This window comes from Puma concolor, chromosome A3 (assembly GCF_028749965.1).
Source record: "Puma concolor isolate L17-30 chromosome A3, mPumCon1.1.hap2, whole genome shotgun sequence".
In the NCBI taxonomy this organism is placed as follows: domain Eukaryota; kingdom Metazoa; phylum Chordata; class Mammalia; order Carnivora; family Felidae; genus Puma; species Puma concolor.
Window position 1 is genome coordinate 43395143 of NC_141669.1, and position 9427 is coordinate 43404569.

The 9427-nt window shown below is 39.8% G+C and overlaps 1 pseudogene; it reads left to right on the forward strand.

Moving 5' to 3' along the window:
- Positions 1-6965: 6965 nt before the first annotated feature.
- LOC147582415 (large ribosomal subunit protein eL32 pseudogene) lies at positions 6966-7411 on the forward strand (annotated as a pseudogene).
- Positions 7412-9427: the final 2016 nt, after the last annotated feature.

Genomic DNA, 9427 nt, shown 5'->3' on the forward strand with positions numbered 1-9427 from the left:
ACACCATATTGGGAAACAGTGCCATCAGAGAAGAGAGAGGGAGAGGAAATGGGAGAGGGGGAGAGACAGAGACAGAGAGAAAGAGAGAAAGACAGAGACAGAGATGACATGATTATCTCTGTAAGAAAATTCCAGGAAATTGATTAAAATTTCCCAGAATTAATATGTCCTTATAGAAAAATTTCAATATCTAAGGCTACTACACCAAACTCATTATTTTTTTCATACTACCAAAAGACAATTACAATTTAATGTTAATAACACAGTATTATTTAATTACATCAAAATATGCATGTATATAAATTTATAAAATATGTAGAGGAAATACATGTGGAAAGCTAAAAACTCTGATGAAAGAAAACAAAGATCTAAATAATACAGAGCTACTCTTAGTTCAAGAAGCTTAAATAATTGTTCAAGAAAATTTCCTTGTTGGAAACTCTTAATCATTAAATGTCAATTTTTCTGAAACTGATCTAGAAAGTCAACAAAATCCCAATCAATCACAGCAAGCTAATCTGTAGATATCACTACACTGATTTTATTTTATTTTATTTTATTTTTTTTTATTTATATATGAAATTTATTGTCAAATTGGTTTCCATACAACACCCAGTGCTCATCCCAAAAGGTGCCCTCCTCAGTACCCATCACCCACCCTCTCCTCCCTCCCACCCCCCATCAACAAACCCTTAGTTTGTTCTCAGTTCTCAACAGTCTCTTATGCTTTGGCTCTCTCCCACTCTAACCTCTTTTTTTTTTTTTTTTTTTTTTTGTTCCCCTCCCCCATGGGTTTCTCTTAAGTTTCTCAGGATCCACATAAGAGTGAAACCATATGGTATCTGTTTTTCTCTGTATGGCTTATTTCACTTAGCATCACACTCTCCAGTTCCATCCACGTTGCTACAAAAGGCCATATTTCATTTTTTCTCATTGCCACGTAGTACTCCATTGTGTATATAAACCACAATTTCTTTATCCATTCATCAGTTGATGGACATTTAGGCTCTTTCCATAATTTGGCTATTGTTGAGAGTGCTGCTATGAACATTGGGGTACAAGTGCCCCTATGCGTCAGTACTCCTGTGTCCCTTGGATAAATTCCTAGCAGTGCTATTGCTGGGTCATAGGGTAGGTCTATTTTTAATTTTCTGAGGAACCTCCACACTGCTTTCCAGAGCGGCTGCACCAATTTGCATTCCCACCAACAGTGCAAGAGGGTTCCCGTTTCTCCACATCCTCTCCAGCATCTATAGTCTCCTGATTTGTTCATTTTGGCCACTCTGACTGGCGTGAGGTGATATCTGAGTGTGGTTTTGATTTGTATTTCCCTGATAAGGAGCGACGCTGAACATCTTTTCATGTGCCTGTTGGCCATCCGGATGTCTTCTTTAGAGAAGTGTGTATTCATGTTTTCTGCCCATTTCTTCACTGGGTTATTTGCTTTTCGGGTGTGGACTTTGGTGAGCTCTTTATAGATTTTGGATACTAGCCCTTTGTCCGATATGTCATTTGCAAATATCTTTTCCCATTCCGTTGGTTGCCTTTTAGTTTTGTTGGTTGTTTCCTTTGCTGTGCAGAAGCTTTTGATCTTCATAAGGTCCCAGTAATTCACTTTTGCTTTTAATTCCCTTGCCTTTGGGGATGTGTCGAGTAAGAGATTGCTACGGCTGAGGTCAGAGAGGTCTTTTCCTGCTTTCTCCTCTAAGGTTTTGATGGTTTCCTGTCTCACATTCAGGTCCTTTATCCATTTTGAGTTTATTTTTGTGAATGGTGTGAGAAAGTGGTCTAGTTTCAACCTTCTGCATGTTGCTGTCCAGTTCTCCCAGCACCATTTGTTAAAGAGACTGTCTTTTTTCCATTGGATGTTCTTTCCTGCTTTGTCAAAGATGAGTTGGCCATACGTTTGTGGGTCTAGTTCTGGGGTTTCTATTCTATTCCATTGGTCTATGTGTCTGTTTTTGTGCCAATACCATGCTGTCTTGATGATGACAGCTTTGTAGTAGAGGCTAAAGTCTGGGATTGTGATGCCTCCTGCTTTGGTCTTCTTCTTCAAAATTCCTTTGGCTATTCGGGGCCTTTTGTGGTTCGATATGAATTTTAGGATTGCTTGTTCTAGTTTCGAGAAGAATGCTGGTGCAATTTTGATTGGGATTGCATTGAATGTGTAGATAGCTTTGGGTAGTATTGACATTTTGACAATATTTATTCTTCCAATCCATGAGCAGGGAATGTCTTTCCATTTCTTTAAATCTTCTTCAATTACCTTCATAAGCTTTCTATAGTTTTCAGCATATAGATCCTTTACATCTTTGGTTAGATTTATTCCTAGGTATTTTATGCTTCTTGGTGCAATTCTGAATGGGATCCGTTTCTTTATTTGTCTTTCTGTTGCTTCATTGTTAGTGTATAAGAATGCAACTGATTTCTGTACATTGATTTTGTATCCTGCAACTTTGCTGAATTCATGTATCAGTTCTGGCAGACTTTTGGTGGAGTCTATCGGATTTTCCATGTATAATATCATGTCATCTGCAAAGAGCGAAAGCTTGACTTCATCTTTGCCAATTTTGACGCCTTTGATTTCCTTTTGTTGTCTGATTGCTGATGCTAGAACTTCCAGCACTATGTTAAACAACAGCGGTGAGAGTGGGCATCCCTGTCGTGTTCCTGATCTCAGGGAAAAAGCTCTCAGTTTTTCCCCGTTGAGGATGATGTTAGCTGTGGGCTTTTCATAAATGGCTTTTATGATCTTTAAGTATGTTCCTTCTATCCCGACTTTCTCAAGAGTTTTTATTAAGAAAGGGTGCTGGATTTTGTCAAAGGCCTTTTCTGCATCGATTGACAGGATCATATGGTTTTTCTCTTTTTTTTTTGTTAATGTGATGTATCACGTTGATTGATTTGCGAATGTTGAACCAGCCCTGCATCCCAGGAATGAATCCCACTTGATCATGGTGAATAATTCTTTTTATATGCCGTTGAATTCGATTTGCTAGTATCTTATTGAGAATTTTTGCATCCATATTCATCAGGGATATTGGCCTGTAGTTCTCTTTTTTTACTGGGTCTCTGTCTGGTTTAGGAATCAAAGTAATACTGGCTTCATAGAATGAGTCTGGAAGTTTTCCTTCCCTTTCTATTTCTTGGAATAGCTTGAGAAGGATAGGTATTATCTCTGCTTTAAACGTCTGGTAGAACTCTCCTGGGAAGCCATCTGGTCCTGGACTCTTATTTGTTGGGAGATTTTTGATAACCGATTCAATTTCTTCGCTGGTGATGGGTCTGTTCAAGCTTTCTATTTCCTCCTGATTGAGTTTTGGAAGAGTGTGGGTGTTCAGGAATTTGTCCATTTCTTCCAGGTTGTCCAATTTGTTGGCATATAATTTTTCATAGTATTCCCTGATAATTGTTTGTATCTCTGAGGGATTGGTTGTAATCATTCCATTTTCATTCATGATTTTATCTATTTGGGTCATCTCCCTTTTCTTTTTGAGAAGCCTGGCTAGAGGTTTGTCAATTTTGTTTATTTTTTCAAAAAATCAACTCTTGGTTTCATTGATCTGCTCTACAGTTTTTTTAGATTCTATATTGTTTATTTCTGCTCTGATCTTTATTATTTCTCTTCTTCTGCTGGGTTTAGGCTGCCTTTGCTGTTCTGCTTCTAGTTCCTTTAGGTGTGCTGTTAGATTTTGTATTTGGGATTTTTCTTGTTTCTTGAGATAGGCCTGGATTGCAATGTATTTTCCTCTCAGGACTGCCTTTGCTGTGTCCCAAAGCGTTTGGATTGTTGTATTTTCATTTTCGTTTGTTTCCATATATTTTTTAATTTCTTCTCTAATTGCCTGGTTGACCCACTCATTCGTTAGTAGGGTGTTCTTTAACCTCCATGCTTTTGGAGGTTTTCCAGACTTTTTTCTGTGGTTGATTTCAAGCTTCATAGCATTGTGGTCTGAAAGTATGCATGGTATGATTTCAATTCTTGTAAACTTATGAAGGGCTGTTTTGTGACCCAGTATATGATCTATCTTGGAGAATGTTCCATGTGCACTCGAGAAGAAAGTATATTCTGTTGCTTTGGGATGCAGAGTTCTAAATATAACTGTCAAGTCCATCTGATCCAATGTCTCATTCAGGGCCCTTGTTTCTTTATTGACCGTGTGTCTAGATGATCTATCCATTTCTGTAAGTGGGGTGTTAAAGTCCCCTGCAATTACCACATTCTTATCAATAAGGTTGCTTGTGTTTATGAGTAATTGTTTTATATATTTGGGCGCTCCGGTATTCGGCGCATAGACATTTATAATTGTTAGCTCTTCCTGATGGATAGACCCTGTCACTATTATATAATGTCCTTCTTCATCTCTTGTTACAGCCTTTAATTTAAAGTCTAGTTTGTCTGATATAAGGATGGCTACTCCAGCTTTCTTTTGGCTTCCAGTAGCATGATAAATAGTTCTCCATCCCCTCACTCTCAATCTAAAGGTGTCCTCAGGTCTAAAATGAGTCTCTTGTAGACAGCAAATAGATGGGTCTTGTTTTTTTATCCATTCTGATACCCTATGTCTTTTGGTTGGTGCATTTAATCCATTTACATTCAGTGTTATTATAGAAAGATATGGGTTTAGAGCCCTTGTGATGTCTGTATGTTTTATGCTTGTAGTGATGTCTCTGGTACTTTGTCTCACAGGGTCCCCCTTAGGATCTCTTGGAGGGCTGGTTTAGTGGTGACAAATTCCTTCAGTTTTTGTTTGTTTGGGAAGACCTTTATCTCTCCTTCGATTCTAAATGACAGACTTGCTGGATAAAGGATTCTCGGCTGCATATTTTTTCTGTCTAGCACACTGAAAATCTCGTGCCAATTCTTTCTGGCCTGCCAAGTTTCAAAAGAGAGATCAGTCACGAGTCTTATAGGTCTCCCTTTATATGTGAGGGCACGTTTACCCCTTGCTGCTTTCAGAATTTTCTCTTTATCCTTGTATTTTGCCAGTTTCACTATGATATGTCGTGCAGAAGATCGATTCAAGTTACGTCTGAAGGGAGTTCTCTGTGCCTCTTGGATTTCAATGCCTTTTTCCTTCCCCACTTCAGGGAAGTTCTCAGCTATTATTTCTTCAAGTACCCCTTCAGCACCTTTCTCTCTCTCTTCCTCCTCTGGGATACCAATGATGCGTAGATTATTTCTTTTTAGTGTATCACTTAGTTCTCTAATTTTCCCCTCATATTCCTGGATTTTTTTATCTCTCTTTTTCTCAGCTTCCTCTTTTTCCATAACTTTATCTTCTAGTTCACCTATTCTCTCCTCTGCCTCTTCAATCCGAGCCGTCGTGGTTTCCACTTTGTTTTCCATTTCGCTTAAAGCGCTTTTCAGCTCCTCGTGACTGTTCCTTAGTCCCTTGATCTCTGTAGCAAGAGATTCTCTGCTGTCAGCTATACTGTTTTCAAGCCCAGCGATTAATTTTATGACTATTATTCTAAATTCACTTTCTGTTATATTATTTAAATCCTTTTTGATCAGCTCATTAGCTGTTGTTATTTCCTGGAGATTCTTCTGAGGGGAATTCTTCCGCTTGGTCATTTTGGATAGTCCCTGGCGTGGTGAGGACCTGCAGGGCACTTCCCCTGTGCTGTGGTGTATAACTGGAGTTGGTGGGCGGAGCCGCAGTCAGACCTGATGTCTGCCCCCAGCCCACCGCTGGGGCCACAGTCAGACTGGTGTGTGCCTTCTCTTCCCCTCTCCTAGGGGCGGGATTCACTGTGGGGTGGGGTGGTCTGTCTGGGCTACTTGCACACTGCCAGGCTTGTGATGCTGGGGATCTGGCGTCTTAGCTGGGGTGGGTAGGCAAGGTGCACAGGGGCAGGAGGGCAGGCTTAGCTTGCTTCTCCTTAGGTGATCCACTTCAGGAGGGGCCCTGTGGCAGCAGGAGGGAGTCAGCTCCGCTGCCAGAGGTTTGGCTCCGCAGAAGCGCAGAGTTGGGTGTTTGCGCGGAGCGAGCAAGTTCCCTGGCAGGAACTGGTTCTCTTTGGGATTTTGGCTGGGGGATGGGCGGGGAAGATGGCGCTGGCGAGCGCCTTTGTTCCCCACCAAACTGAGCTCTGTCGTCCGGGGGCTCAGCAGCTCTCCTTCCCTTTGTCCTCCAGCCTTCCCGCTTTCTGAGCAGAGCTGTTAACTTATGACTTCCCAGACGCTAAGTCGCGCTTGCTGTGGGAACACAGTCCGTCAGGCCCCTCCGCTTTTTGCAAGCCAGACTCGGGGGCTCTGCTTGGCCGGCGAGCCGCCCCTCCGCCCCGGCTCCCTCCCGCCAGTCCGTGGAGCGCGCACCGCCTCGCCGCCCTTCCTACCCTCTTCCATGGGCCTCTGGTCTGCGCTTGGCTCAGGCGACTCCGTTCTGCTAATCCTCTGGTGGTTTTCTGGGTTATTTAGGCAGGTGTAGGTGGAATCTAAGTGATCAGCAGGACGCGCGGTGAGCCCAGCGTCCTCCTACGCCGCCATCTTCTGCTCCAGCCCACTACACTGATTTTAAAGTTTATAAGACAAAAGATGCAGAGTAGACAAAACAATACAGATAAAGGAACAAGTTGGAGGACTGACATTACTAGATTTCAAGATTACTATAAATCTGGAGTGATCAAGGCAGCCCACTATTGGAGAAAGAATAGCCACATAGGGTGAATAGATCAGAATTGATATCCCACAGTTAGAACCCTACACATACTGTCCACTCATCTTTGACAAATTAGCAAAGGCAATCAACAGGAAACGGATAGCCTTTTCAAGAAATGGTTCTATAACAAGTGTATATCTATGTGCAAAAAAAAAAAAAAAAAAAAATGAATCTAGACACCGACCTTACAGCTTTCACAATAATAAATCAAAATGGATCGCAGACTTAAATGCAAAATGCAAGACTACAGTCTTCTTGGGAGCTGCCTGCGGAGGTGGTGGCCATCTCTTACTCAGCATCATGGCCTCCCTATAACCTCTGGTGAAGTCCAAGATCATTAAAAAGAGGACCAGGAAGTTCATCTGGCACCAGTCAGACCAATATGTCAAACTTAAGCACAGCTGGTGGAAACTCAGAGCAATTGACAATACTCTGTGCAGAAGTTTCAAGGGCCAGATCTTGATACCCAACATTGTTACAGGAGCAAGAAGAAAACAAGGCACATTCTGTTCAGTGCCTTCTAGAAGTTCCTAGTCCACAATGTCAAGGAGCTTGAAGTGCTGCTGACGTGCAACAAATCTTACTGTGCAGAAGTTGCTCACAATGTCTCCTCCAAGAACCACAAAGCCACTGTGGAAAGAGCAGCCCAGCTGGCCATCAGGGTCACCAATACCAATGCCAGGCTGTGCAGCAAAGAAAATGTGTAGACATATGTTCATGTCCTATTTGTGTTAATAAAACCATAAAACTATGGAAAAAGCGAAAACTATAAAACTTCCAGAAGATAATAGGAGAAAATCTAGGTGACTTTGGGTTTGGCAATTAGTTTTTAGATAGAACACTAAAAACACAATCTATGAAAGGAAAAAATAAATTGAAATTTATTAAAAGGAAAAAGTTACTATCTGCAAAAGACCACTATGAGAATGAAACAGCTGTCTGAAGACTAGAGAAATACTTTCAAAATAGGTGCCTGATAAGATACTTCTATCTAAAATATAAAAGGGGAGGTGCCTGGGTAGCTCAGTGGATTCAGCATCCAACTCTTGGTTTCAGCTCAGGTCATGATCTCACAGTTCATGAGTTCAAGCCCCACACTGGGCTCTGCTGACAGTGTGGAGACTGGGATTGTCTCTCTCTCTGTCCCTCCCCACTTGCTCAATCTCTCTCAAGATAAATAAACTTAAATACACTAAACTTAAATAAAGTAAAATTAAATAAACTAAACTAAACTAAACTAAACTAAACTAAACTAAAATAAAATAAAATAAAATAAAATAAAATATACAAGGGGGCACCTGGGTAGTGTAGTTGGTTAGGTGTCTGACTCTTGAGCTTGGATCAGGTCATGATCTCACAGTTTGTAAGTTAGAGCCTTATTGGGCTCTGCACTGATGGCATGGAACCTGCTTGGGATTCTGTCTCTCCTTCTCTCTGCCCCTCCCCAGCTTGTGCTCTCTCTCTCAAAATAAAGAAATAAACTTAAAAAGTAAAATAAAATATACAAGGAACTTTTTGTGTTTAACAATAAGAAAACAAAGAACCCAAAATAAAAATCACCAAAAGATCTCCATGGCAGATATGCACATGAAAATATGCTCACCACCATTTATTGTAACAGGACTGCAAATTAAAACAAGAATGATATCTACCCTAACCTATGGGAATGACTGAAATATGAAAAATTGACAATACAAAATACTGGTGAGGATGCACAGCAATAACAACTTTTTAATACAAAATAGTGTGTTACTTAGGAAGATAATTTGGCAGTTTCTATTAAGCTAAACATATTCTTACCAGATGATTCATATAAATTGAATTGAATTGGAGGGAATTTCCACACAAAGACATGCACATAAATTTTTACAGCAGCTTTATTTATAATTTCCATAAAAACAGAAGCAACCAAGATGTTCTTTAGTAGATGAATGGATAAACAATGTGTATCCATAAAATGGAATATTATTTAGTAAAACAAAAAATCCATTACTAAGCTATGAAAAGGACATGGACAAAATGCAAATAAATGGATTGCCGAAAATAATCAAGTCTAAAAAGGCAAGACATTGAACAATTCCAACTGTACTGCTTTCCAAAAAATGCAAATGTATAGAGACAGTAAAAAGATCAGTATTTTCCAGATATTTGGGAGGAAAATGCAATAGATAAATAGATAACACACAGGGCAGTAAACCTATTCAGTAAGGACATTACTAGATTCTGTAATAGTAGGTACATGACATTATGCATTTACCAAAACCTATGGAATTTTATAACACAATGAGGAAACTTTAATGTATGTAAATTTAATGAGATCATTTAAGGGGTTGAAGGATCCAAGAAATATGCAATTTATGGTAAGCGAATCTAACCGTATCACAAATGTATGAAACAATTCACTGAAGGGGATGGGGAAAAGGTGCCACCTAAGCAACTTTGTAAATGAGTGAAGTCAAAAGGAAGCAAAAGTAAGTGCATATAATTATGTTCTCTAGTCTGTAAGTTGTTTCCACAGGTTCATGGGTTAACAGTTTTGATACTGTTATGCACATCAAAAGAAGACAGGAGACAAATGAAGAACTTCCAACTTTCCAACTGGAAACACATGACAGCAAAATGAATAAATAATGTGGAACTGGTTTATAACTCAAAGTATAAAATAAATATCATTAGGCCCATACTTATATAATAGATGATTAAATAAAGTAGTAAATGTGAAAGAAAGATAATTTTCTTCCCAAAAGAAGAATTTTAAATAA